Source organism: Panicum virgatum, chromosome 2N (genome assembly GCF_016808335.1).
Source record: "Panicum virgatum strain AP13 chromosome 2N, P.virgatum_v5, whole genome shotgun sequence".
NCBI classification, from domain to species: Eukaryota; Viridiplantae; Streptophyta; class Magnoliopsida; order Poales; family Poaceae; genus Panicum; species Panicum virgatum.
The window spans coordinates 50,716,705-50,729,882 of record NC_053146.1 but is presented as its reverse complement, the minus strand read 5'-3'; the positions used below and the strand labels follow the sequence as shown (position 1 = coordinate 50,729,882).

At 54.6% G+C, this 13,178-nt stretch overlaps 1 non-coding gene and 1 pseudogene across 1 annotated transcript; both read right to left on the bottom strand.

Moving 5' to 3' along the window:
- Nucleotides 1-13,178, bottom strand: part of LOC120662727 — an 85,068-nt pseudogene that overhangs the window by 53,669 nt on the left and 18,221 nt on the right.
- On the bottom strand, nt 8,632-8,705 carry TRNAI-AAU. The gene has a single exon. It is a non-coding gene; the product is annotated as a tRNA-Ile (tRNA).

The window sequence follows — 13,178 nt, the reverse complement described above, 5'->3', positions numbered from 1 at the left end:
TCCGAGATCCGGGACTACCTGAAAGACAATATCCTTCCTGATAACGATGTGTCCGCTGAGCGCATAGTACGATTGGCTAAACGCTACGCGGTGGTAGAAGGGGATCTCTACCGCCGTGGTGCCAATAGTATCCTCATGCGGTGCATTTCCCAGGGAGAGGGCCGCGAGTTACTCGCAGAGATCCATGGAGGCGAGTGTGGAAGTCATTCCTCATCTCGCAGGCTTGTTGGTAAGGCCTTTCGGCATGGCTTCTACTGGCCGACAACACTCCAGGATGCGGCTGAGCTGGTAAGGTCCTGCAAAGCATGCCAGTTCCATGCAAAGCAAATACACACACCGGCTCAAGCTTTGCAAATGATTCCGCCCTCATGGCCATTCACCGTATGGGGAGTGGATATCCTGGGGCCGTTCCCCCGGGCCGTCGGCGGGTACCGGTTCCTCTACGTCGCCATTAACAAATTCACAAAATAGCCGGAGGTTACCCCTGTGGTGAACATCACCAAAAAAACAGCAGTCGCATTCCTCAAGTCCATTGTGTGCAGATTTGGCGTCCCAAACCACATCATCATGGACAACGGGACCCAATTCAAAAGCAGACTCTTCCAAGAGTACTGCGAGGATATCGGCATCCAGCTATGCTTTGCGTCCGTGGCACATCCCCGCAGCAATGGACATGTCGAGAGAGCGAATGCAGAGATCCTCAGGGGACTCAAGACCCGCACCTACAATTGCTTGAAGAAGCATGGTGCCAAATGGGTTGATGAGCTTCCGTGCGTACTTTGGGGGCAACCGGACCACACCCAGCCGAGCCACCGGGGAGACCCCATTCTTCCGGGTCTACGGGGCTGAAGCATGCCTTCCCCCGGAAATTCACCTGGGCTCACCACGGGTCCAGGCTTTTGACGAATCCATGCAGGAACAGCTACGGTGTGACGATGTGGACTTCGTTGACGAATGAAGGTGGCGAGCAGCAATCCAAAATGCACGCTACAACCAGGCGCTCAGGCGCTATCATCAACGGTTCGTGCACAGTAGGGAGCTCTGGGCTGGGGACCTCGTCCTAAGGCGGATCCTGAACCGAGCAGGGCTCCACAAACTCTCCCCCAGCTGGGAGGGTCCCTTCAAGGTTACAGAAGTATGCCGGCCCGGATGCGTTCGCCTTGCCACAAAAGAAGGGGTGCCGCTTCCCAACCCATGGAATATAGAACATTTGCGTAAGTTTTACACTTAGACAGAGCAGGAAAATAAAATTTTCCTTTGTAATAAGATAGAATTAGCGTGCGGCCCAGAGCGGTAGAGGTCCGTCATCATAAACCCGGCCTCTGGCATCCATCGCACCATCGGCTAGCATTAACGCGCGGCCCAGAGCGATAGAGGTCCGCCCTCATAAACCCGGCCTCTAGCATCCATCGCGCAAGCCATGTATATCAAGTTGCAAGGGAAAGATTTGCCACCGGTTCTGTCTTTGTGTCGAAATTTTATTTCGCATTTTGATTCTCGAGTTTTTACCTTTCTAACCCCCGCGCGGACTTCCACTCTTGTCGGTACAGCTAAGATCTGTATTGAGTTGCTGGACTGCCGTACAGGTCCGGACCCCCTTTGCTGCTGGGACAGGGGTCCGGACCCCTAAGGATCTGCTCTGGAGAGGGGGTGCTTGTTTCCTGGGGTGGTCCGGAGTCCTGTGTAGCCGCTTAGCCGGTTCCGTACCCAAAGCCTACATGCTCCACCACCCTGTAACGAATGCTCTAGTACCCGGAGCTGGATAATTGGGGGCCCGGACCTTGTTCTAGCTCAAGGGTTGGCTTCCCAAGTCCTACAGGCAGTTCCAGCTCCATATCTCAAAGGATCGAGTACGACAAAATGACCTCACCCACTGCTAGGAAGGGGTCCGGAACGTCGGAGCCAGGTCCGGTAAAGTCATGTTTGTTTCCTAGAGTGGTCCAGAGCCCTGTGTAGTGCCTTAGCCTGGTTCCGTACCCTAGGCCTACGCACTCTACCACTCTGTAACAAGCATCGTACTGCCTAGACCTACGCATCCGGAGCTCCGGACCTCGTACTAGCTTGGGGGCCGGTCCAGAATGAGTCCCGCGGGCCTGCTGCTAAGCTTTGACTTTGAGTGGTATGCAGGTTAGGCCTTAGCTAGTGGTAGCTAGCCTCAAACCATTGAGCCTACCTACCAGGGGGTCCCGGCATCCGCTTTAAGGCTTCATGCAGATCGAGGTCCAGTCTCTATGGTAGACAGACTCAAAACAACTGAGTCTATCCCCCAGGGGGCCCGGAGCGTTTGCTTTGAGCCAGACACAAAGGATCAATTCTGCATGCGTCAAACAGCTAAGTTGCAGTATCATTACTACCATACAAGCGAGTTTGATTTTCCTCTCTGTAGTTTTTTCTGCTATACAGGGAATAAGTCGCTCGTTCGATTTGCAATTTATGCTACACCTATGCCCAAGGACGCTTGCTCAACCTCATACCGGGGTCCGGAGTGTCTTCTTCGGCTCCGATGGCAGATAGGTCCTAACAACTGAACCTATCTACCAGGGGGACAGGGCGCCGGGGTGCTGCATACCGCAAACCAGAGCAACTGACAAACAACTAAGTTGAAATTTTCTTCTATTAAAGTTTCAACACGTACAATGTTTTTTACATAACACAAAAAACAAAAGATCGCCTGCTGTGATGGTCCAGCTCAGGAATCTGCAGGCTCCCGCATGAAGTAAGCAGCGACAAAGTCGACGACATCCCGCACGCTTTGCCGAGCAGAGGCCTCCGTCTCCACCACTAGACCATCGACCACGGGGGCTAGCGAGATGACTGGGTCGTGGCTCCGGAGGCAGGTCAGAATGTACTCCGCCACAATCCGGCACAGCTCGCGGCCCTCGGCTTCAAGATGTCCGGCAAGGATCGGCTCCAGGCACCGGAGCCGATCAGAAGCAGAGTTCAGCACTGGGAGGGCGTCAGCAATTGAAGCTGGCGGCTACGCCACTTGGATTAAACTCATCCCAAGTGGCACCAGCGCTGAGCTCGCTTCGCTCGCCCAGTCGACGATTCGCTGGGCCCCCCTGAGCTAGTCCTCCTGCAGCATCCGGACCGCCTCCTAGACCGCCTCCTGCACCTGGGTGTCCAGTGCCGCCTGAGCCGCCTCCAGCTGGCGAGCCTTCTCCTGGAGCGAGGCCTCCTTCTGCGCCGCTGACTCCTTCATTTTCTTGAGACACTCGCGCTGGGGTGCAAGGGCCTGCTTCATGGTAGTGGTGAGGGATTCCCGTCGGGCAAGGGACTTCCTCTCCCTCTCGAGCTCTATTTCGGCGACGGCCTGCTGGCTGGCGGTCTCCTGCAGCTCCTGACGCCATTGGTGCAGAGACTCGGAGAGCTTGTCGAGCTCCAGCTTGCGGACCTCGTGTCCCTGGCTGCGGGACTCAAACTCGGACCGCTGGGCCACGAGGCTGGCCTCCTCCTTGGCAATAGCCTCCTCCCACAGCGCCAGGGCTTTTTCCCGACTCGCCACCGCAAACTCCCGGTCGAACACCTTCCGTAGCCCTTTCCTGTAGGACTCTTGGTCGGCCTCAAGCTCGGACCGAGTGGCGGCGGCTCGGGAGGCTTCGGCCTTCGTGCGCTCCTCTAGGCGGACATGCCAGGCGCTGATGCTCGCTCTCTAGAGCAGCCCACTCTCGCCGGAATGCCGCCTTGGCGGTAGAGGTCACCTCTTCAATCGTCCGCCGGACCCGGACCAGCACCTGGGGGAGGGGAATCGCATCCTCCTCCGGGGGACAATGCAGGAGCCGCCTACCAGAGACCACATTCAGCCCTTCCTCTACTGTAGGTTCTAAGCTGGGGGTGGGGATGTCCGGCACAGATGTCGGGACCTCGGGTACCGAGGTGCTCGCCATTGCTGCACCCGCTGCCGCTGTGCTCGCCGTCGCCAAGCCCGGTGTCGGCGCGACTGCCGCTGTAGCTGGGGGCTCGGCGGCCACCGCGTTGGGTGTGGCTGCGCCTGGCACTGGCGCATCCGCCGCCGCCGCGTCGGGCATTGCTGCGCCTGGCATTGGCGCATCCGTCGCCGCCGCATTGGGCACCATCGGGTTAGCGGAAGCCGCCGCACCCGAGCTCCCCGCACCCGCCGTCGCTCCTGCCATCGCCGTCGAGGCCCCGGTCGCCTGGACCCCCGCTGACGAGCCAGCGGTGGTGGAAGAGCTGCCTGGGCGAGATGCCCTGGCAAACAAAGAGAAGAATCCTTCAGTAAAAAGCGAAGCACAGAGAATAAGGTTAGTGAACGGAAGAACACTTACCCCGAAGCGCCGGGTCTCCAGCGCCCATGGAGGCTCGGCGACTGCTTCTGCTACTGCTGCTACCCCCGAGGTGGCAGCGGAGGTGCACCTCGCGGCGGCTGCTGCTGCTGCTCCCAAGGCGGCGGCGGAGGCGCACCTCGCAGCTGTTGCTGCTGCTGCTACTCCTGAGGCAGCGGCGGAGGCGCACCTCGTGGCTGCTGCTGCTGCTGCTCCCGTGGCGGTGGCGGAGGCGCAACCCGTGGCTGCTGCTGCTGCTGTTGTTGCCGGTAGGAGGCATCTCCCGGCGGTGGTGGCGGCGGCGCGGCTACTCTGGGGGTCCTGCGAGGGCCGGGGGCCCGGGAGCTACCCTGGCCCGCATCCTCAGCAGTCCTTTGATGCTTTGCGGCGGGCTCCATAACTGGGGTCCCGTCGCCGCGGTGCAACCTGCGCTGGCCTGCTTCCCCCGACGACGCACCAGAGCTGCTCCGGGTCTGGCTGGGACCGCTCGTGGCGGCGCTACTAGCCACGGCCTGCTTGCCCTTGGCAGAAGGGCCGGACCCCGCGGCGCTCGGCACGGCCTGTTCCCCGGACGCATCAGGGATCCGGATCCCACGGTCCGGGTAGCCTCCAGTCTGGTGCGCTGCCAGCCCACCGTTGTCGAGGGTCGGCAGGGTGGCCACCACCGCAGTCCTTAGGCGTGAGTCCTCGCAGAAGGGGACGACAACCTGAGGAAGGATCAGGTGCTCCGGGATGAAGATTTCCCCCGTCACCGCCCGCACCAAGACCTCCAGGGCTTCCTGGGTCAGATCGCTGTCCTCCCCGCGGTGGGTCCTGCTGCAGTCTTGGGGCCCGGTGAAGCTCCAGGCAGGACGCGGCCGCCACTTTAGAGGGGCGATCTGGCGCTTTAGGAAGTCCCCGAGCACGTGCAGTGAGGTGAGGCCTCCCTCCGCCAGCGCCTTGATCTTGCTCAGCACGGAGTCGAACTCCGACGGCAGGGACGGCTTGGCCCTCCAGGACTGGCGGTCAGAGGCGGGTCCCCCGGTCGGCTTGACGAGGCGCTCATTGGCTTCGGTGGTGGCGATCACCCGCTACTTGCGCCAGTCCTCCCACTTCCCGCCATTGAGCCTGGGGATGTAGGGCGTCCGCAAGTCCCTCCTCGCCTGGAAGTACTACGCCCCCACTTCATCTTTGCCCTTCCCGGACTTCACCAGGACGAAGAAGTGGCGGAAGAGGATGATGTAGGGCCGCACTCCCACGAACATCTCGCACAGGTGGACGAAGATTGATGTCAGGAGGATGGAGTGGGGCGTCAGATGTTAAAGCTGGAGGCCGAAATCTTCCAGCAGCAGCAGAAAGAACGACGAGATCGGCAGCCCCAAGCCGGTGAAAATGTGCGAGATGAACATCACAAATTCCCCGACGCGCAGATCGCCGAGGGGAACCGAGCCTGCTTGAATCCCCCAGGCAGTTTCTTGTGGACTCCACCCAAGCAGGCGGCGCACCGTGTTCAGCTCCTCCTCGGTCTGGAAACGATGGGGGCGAACGAGGGACGCCATCTTGCTATGGAGCCGAGGAACAATCTGTGCAGAAGAGCAAGGGGCGAGAGGGCTCGAAGGCAAAGGGGCGCAAAGGTTTGGAAGGAAGAAGGCGAATGCGGAAAAGTAACAACGGTATGCGGTTCGTCCCTTTATGAAGCCTGACCCAACCGGCGCGCCCCAGAACCGTCGCTGGAACCCAAGCTATGCTCGCGCCTGGTGTTAACCGCCCAGTCCATGACAAGGGGTCCAGGCCCGCCTGTCAGGGAGGGCGGGTAACAAACAAAGATGTGGAGAGGCGGGATTTGAACCGTCGCCCGCACGCGAAGCGAGGCGGAAGCTGAGCTAACGTGCGCGCATTAAGCGCTGGCATGACCAGGCTTTTCGGGAACTGCATTGGTGGTAAAAAATCCGGCTTACCCCAGCCACAATAATGCCGAGCGTCGCTCGCATGACTAGGTGTATCACTGTGTGTGGGCGCCACGAGTCAGTAAGCCGTTGCGATGTGATGAGGCAGTTAGAAACCGGATGGATGGTCAAAGCCGGACAAGACTCATGCAGTATGCATAGTCTAACGCTAGAGGCTTCAAGTTATGCAGAGCTAAACCACAGTAGTGGCCCCACCTGCAGGTTCGTCACCTCTCCCAAGATGGGCTCGGGGGCCACTGTCGGTACCCTGTAGCAGGGATACCCACTCCTACTGCAGCAAGGTAGGACTCGCGTAGTCATCCGTAACTACGCCACAAGAGGCGGAGCAGCCGGGCCCCACGGGTCAGGCTCTTCCCTCACCGGGCCAACGGCCCCGGACCCGCTCCCCGCTCTGGGACGGGTCAGGTGACGCCACGTGTCCCTGAGGAGGGGAAACTCCGAGCCAACAGCCGAGGGCGCGGACCCCCCATAGGGGTCCGGGACCTCCCCGCGTCCATCCGGACCTCCCACATGCTTAGAGCCAGCATACCGCCGAGGCGGGGTCCGGGGGCGCCACGTGTCCCGCAGGCACGGGCGCGAGTCTTCCGCTGGAAGACTCGCCCACCCACCGCATTCAATGCGGATGGTTGAGGCGTGATCTGCCGCCGCGGCACGCGGGGCAGCCTTTGTCAGGCCTCACTGTAGACCGCATATTACCATGGCATACAGTACAGCTGCATCCGCGCAGAGCCCATCTGCCACATTAATTGGATACGACGGCACGACACTTTTCCATCATACCGCCTACGCCGCAAGCTACACGGCCCGTTCAGCTACGCTGCAGGCAAAGCCGCAAGCTACACCCTGGCGCCGTTTCGACAAGACAGGGCATGGATATGCTGGACGGAGGATTCCCGCGGGCAGAGCAAGGAAATCTAGGAATGAGATCTCCTTCGCCTGCAACGCCATAATGTATGAACAATATGTTATTTTATACTACATCGATTGGGCCCACCTGTCGGGGACCGAACGGCCATGAACGCGTCTCCCTTTTATATCCCCTGAGATATAAAAGGGAGGCGCTCGCTACACACGACAAGCACACATAGATGCTCAGACTCTCAACCTCTGGAGAGCGTGAGCAATACAACACACAGTGGATGTAGGGTATTACGCTCCGGCGGCCCAAACCACTCTAAACCAGCTGTGTTCATCATATTCTTCCACCGAGATTGAGCTAATCCTAGCTAACCCCCGAGTACTCACCCTCTGGGTTTAGGCGGGTGCACTACGCCACCCGGCTGTGTGTTTGCACACCACGACAGGCGTCTTCTTCTTCTTACTGTCTACGACCCTCACCACTAGGGGACCCCTGACACGGTGCCTGCCGGCGCCGTCGGACCAGATCAACCGCCCGAACACGTACTCCCCCGGCAGGAAGAACCCTTCCCTCGCCCTGAACGTGACGGTGAACTGCTTCCCCTCCTCCGGCGCGGCGATGTTCCTCACCCGCCGCGTGACGGCGTGCGCGGCGCCGGTGGGGGACAGGTGCGGCACCGCGACGGATGGGTAGTTGATGTCCTCCGGTCTCGGCGCTGTCGCCGGGCAGGCGTACCGCGCCTGGCGGTCGCCGTCGTCATCACCGGCCATGAACATGGCGATCATCGAGGAGTTGTACCCGAGCGCGCAGAGGAAGCCGAGGTAGTTCGCAGCGCTGGCGTCGTAGACGAGGCCCGGGTCCGCTGTGCGGTTGGGCTGCACATGGCCCACGCCATAGCCGAACGGCATCGCCCGGAGGAACAACGAGTTGCTCATCGGCTTCCCCATGTTGTCCCACTCCCTGGCTGCAAAGCATCAGCCAACGCGATCGTGTCAGCAAGCACGAAGACATGCCAGCAGATGGGAACGTGCGCTGGTTGGTACCCGATACCCGTGGTCATGATCGCCGACTTGATGGCGGCGGGGCTCCAGTCGGGGTGGAGGGCCTTGAGGAGTCCGGCGACGCCGGCGACGTGCGGGCATGACATGGAGGTGCCGGACTCGGCGTTGAAGAGGCCGTGGCGTTCGTCGAAGGTGAGCCCGGTCGGCCCCGCCAGGCCGGTGAACGCCGCGAGGATGCTGACTCCCGGCTCGGTGATGTCAGGCTGCCAGCAAAGGCGGTATAGTTACATCGTCGGAGGGAAGCTGTAGATGTGGCGCGCAGGGCGACTGATCGTAGGGGAAATGTTCGGACCTTGAGGATCTGAGGCGTGACGGTGTTGGGCCCCTGCGACGAGAAGGCGGCCATGAATGGCACCGGCTTCGTGCCCAGCGCGGTGTACGGGGCGGTGATGTAGCCTGATGCCGACCTGCATGACAGGACGTAGCTCAGGTATTTTTGGTAGGCCAAAACATCAAAAAAGAATAAGGATGGTAAAATAATATGGCCCATGCAGGTCTCGAACCTGCGACCTTCGCATTATTAGAACGACGCTCTAACCAACTAAGCTAATGGGCCGCTTGAAAGGGATCCCCTAATAAATATTTAAAAACGTAATTTACGTAGTAGAGTTCAGGTATGCCAACAGAGCTCTTCCGTCGGTGTAGGTGATGTGCGTGGCCGGGAGCACGTGCGCGTCGGCGGTCATCTCGTTCCCGCTGGCCTCATCGTTCGCCAGCACCAGGCCAGCTCCTCTGGCCCGCCGAACCGCCTCGCCTTTCTCCACATGCGCGTTCTTCCCACGGATGCACACGACGATATTCCCCTCGACCTTCGCCTTGTCCAGTGATCCCTCAATGCATAGTTTCCTGCAGAATCAACAGAAGTGCAAATTTTGCATGACAATTGAATTCAGCTATCAGAAAAAAGCAACAATTTCGAGTTAGCAAGTTTTAGTTATGAGGCTCATGGATGCTTACGCTTGTGTTGCAGTTGCATTAGCTCCCTTCGCTTCTTCCGAGCTGATCAGCTGGTAGTACTTGTTCCCAGGAAGGCGCGTTGGTGAAAGGCTTTGCCCCTGCCAAAATCAGATTGTTCTACACTCCATCAGATGGATGCCGGGGCGACTGAATTCTGAAATATGAACTGAGCTAGTGGTATCTGCCACTGACTTTGATCCGCTTCTTGCTGTCGAGGACCAGGTACGCGGGGAACTCCCTATCCATGGTGCTGGGTGGCGCCGACGGATGTGATAAGATCATAAGGATGGATGGTCCATGCTTGCAGACGACATGCTGTCCGTGCTCCGACCTTTGAGAATTCGGTCATGAGCGCAGTTCATCAGCGTTTTGGCAGAGCTGCACCTGCACTATAGATTGTCGAGCTAGCTGCAGTGTTACTGGCTTGCTGCTTGGGAAGCATCAAAGAGTTCGCAGAAGAAAAATCCGAAGAAGTGGAGGCCTACAGGCAGTAGGCCGGCCGGCCCAAACACCCCTAGGCCGGCCGGCCTGCCCCTTTTCCTCTGTTGGCTTCAATCTTTCACGAGGAGATGCTCCCTTGAATTCCAAAGTTATGTCCAGAGAATTGATAGAAGTTTTGTGCACTCACTCCATCAAGTTATCATCACTTCATTGCTTGAGGACAGGCAAACGTTCAAGCATGGGGGGAGGTGGAGTAAGTGCATTGTGTTGCCAATGGTTCTGAGGAGCAAAAAGAAAGAAAAAAAAGAGGAAGAGAGAAAAGAAAAAAAAAGAATGATGATAAAAAGCTCCTTGGTTCCTTTAGCTTCATTAAACTCCAGGTACTTTGAAGATTATTCTATACTCAATTATTCCAACCATGTGCAATCCGATGACAAGGACTTCAGTCGTGCCTTGGGATCAACCGTTGCCATTTGCACATGTCCACCATCTAAAGTGTGTGTTCCATTCTCTCCCTCTCCACAAAGAAATTATTTTCCAATGATCTTTTTGACGAGTCTCGGTAAATCCATAAGAAGTATTTCTTATTTTGATAATATCTTGATTATAACATCTTTTGTTAGGACTAACCTTTCCAGAGCTCCAGATAAAGCCTCACACATACATATGAGAGAAAGAAAGGAGGTAGTTCTAGCAAGTTTGAGAGACAAGATGAGCTGAGAGTTTCCATGAGCAAATTGCAATGAGGTTTAAATTATTGATCTTGGTTTAGCATTACTTATGGAACTTAATTTCTTAATTCTGAGACTTGTTTAATTTTGAGAGCATGTGCTTAATAATTGTGGGGAAGCATTTAACTTGTATCTACCTTCCACATTAAAAAAGCTGGTTACAACTTGAACTATTAACTGCAAGATATTTTGGGAGCATTGTGTTTTCTCGTGTATGATCAAGTGCAGGGTTTGGACACTGAAAGGCAGTGCTGATTTTTATCAAAGACTTACTCGAGGACGAGCAAGGTTTAAGCATGGGGGAATGTTGGCGCTCCTTAAGTATCCATTTTATCCCCATCATTGTGACTAATGAGTTTGTGCAGCTTAATGAAATCTTATCGCTCATTGGATCATATGTTAAAGAGGCCCCTAAATTTCATTATTCAAAAAGGCGATCTCGGTATTCAACTCAAGTATATAACAAGACTAAGGATCTTTCTAGTCCTAAGTGTCGCAAGGTTGAGAAGGACACTTAGGTTAGTATAGGTTTTATAGTTTTGTAGAGGTCGAACTATTAAGAGGGGTTAAGGCCAAGTAACTTGAGCATGGACATGGTCAATCAAAAATGGATGCACACATTGGTCACTCAGGTTCTTGGAAGCTCAAACAAGTGCTACTCAACTCATATCTCAAGCAAAGATGGATTTTATTCAAGACTCAAATCAAAACAGACAAAATCAGGAAAAAGTCTTATCACCGGTTTAACCGACGCCTTCAAGTTTCTATACGTTGGTTAAACGCTGTCACTGAAGCATGGACACCGAGTACACCGGTTAAACCGACGATATTTGAAATTAACGTCGGTGCAGTTGTCCAGAACATTGGTTTTCCAGGAATTTCTAAGCTTATACTCACTGGTTAAACCGACGATGGATTTGAGTTAGCGTCGGTGCAGTTGTCCAGAGAGTTGGTTTTTCAGTTGATCAGTAGACAACTACACTCACCGGTTAAACCGATGATACGTTGGTTAAATTGCCTGAGCTGTAACGGCTAGTTTTTCAAATGGGCAGTTTACATTCATCGGTTGAACCGACGATGACTTTTGGAGGGCCGTCAGATTAACCGGCGTTGTGTTCTTTTTCTGGCAGTTTTTCTCCAACGGCTCTATCTACGTGAGCTGCCTATATATACCCCTCCAATGGGTCATTTTATAGTCTCTTGACACCAGGCAACACTCATACACTCATTCTATTGTTCAGAGCCACCTTGAGCTTCATTTCCACTCATTTGATCATTCAATCATCCAAGAAGCAAGGCTAAGGACTTGAGTAGGGAGAAGCTTGTGTGCATCCGTTCTTCGGTTCTTGCTCAAGTGAAGGCCCTAGCTTGTTACTCTTGGTGATTGGCATCACCTAGGCGATCTTGGTGATTGAGGTGCAAAACACTGATCACTCTAGCAAGAGCAATGTTGGATGATTATGGCACGTTCGAGAGGTTTTGGGCGGAAGCAATCAATACGGCTTGCCATGCATCCAACCTGGTGTATCTCCACCGACTCCTCAAGAAAATGCCATATGAACTCATCATCGGGAAGAAACCAAACATCTCCTACTTTCGAGTCTTTGGTTGCAAATGCTTCATTTATAAGAAGAAAAGGCTCGATAAGTTTGAGAGTAGATGTGATGAAGGATTCTTTCTTGGTTATGCATCAAATTCCAAAGTATATAGAGTATTCAATCAAACCTCCGGGTTAGTTAAAGAAACATGTGATGTGGAGTTTGATGAATCTAATGGCTCCCAAGAGGAGGTTATTGGCTATGACAATGTAGGTGATGAGGAGATTAAAGAAGCTTTGAAGAAGATGTCCATTGGGGATATCAAGCCGGAAGAGGTGCATGAAGGCAATGATCAACGGGGAGGACCTTCCTCGTCTACACCAAGCACCTCCATGGCACCCCAAGTGGATGAAGATAAAGAAAAATATGATCTACAATCTCAAGAGAGTGTTTCAACACCAACACCCCAAGTGCAAGAACAAAAAGAGCAAAATATTCCACCACAAGCACAAGTCATCCATGATCTACCTCAACAAACAACCATGCATGTACCGCTAGTGAAGCATGGTCGTATCTCCAAGGATCATTCAATTGATCAAATCATTGGTAGTCCCTCCAAGGGAGTAAGAACTCGTTCTAAGCATGCTTTATTTTGCGAACATTACTCATTTGTTTCTTGTATTGAACCCACTAGCATAGAGGAAGCGCTTGAGGACTCGGATTGGGTGATGGCCATGCAAGAAGAATTGAACAACTTCACCCGCAATGAAGTTTGGGTCCTCGAAGCTCCTCCGAAAGACAAGAACATCATTGGCACTAAGTGGGTCTTCCGAAACAAGCAAGATGAACCTAGGGTGGTGATACGCAATAAAGCAAGACTTGTGGCAAAAGGGTTTTCTCAAGTCGAAGGTTTGGATTTTGGTGAAACTTTTGCTCCGGTTGCAAGACTTGAAGCTATCCGCATCCTTCTTATTTACTCTTCTCATCATAATATCAAATTATATCAAATGGATGTTAAGAGTGCATTCTTAAATGGCTTTATTAACGAACTTGTTTATGTTGAGCAACCTCCCGGGTTTGAAGATCTGAGGAATCCTAACCATGTTTATAGGTTGCACAAGTCACTCTATGGGCTCAAACAAGCTCCAAGGGCTTGGTATGAGAGGCTTCGTGACTTTCTAATCATGCAAGGCTTCAAGACCGAGAGGGTGGACACCACATTGTTCACAAAAGACGTCAACGGGGATCTTTTCATTTGTCAAATTTATGTTGACGATATTATCTTTGGCTCAACTAATGATTTACTAAGCCATGAGTTTGCTACCATAATGTCTAGGGAATTCGAGATGTCCATGATCGGCG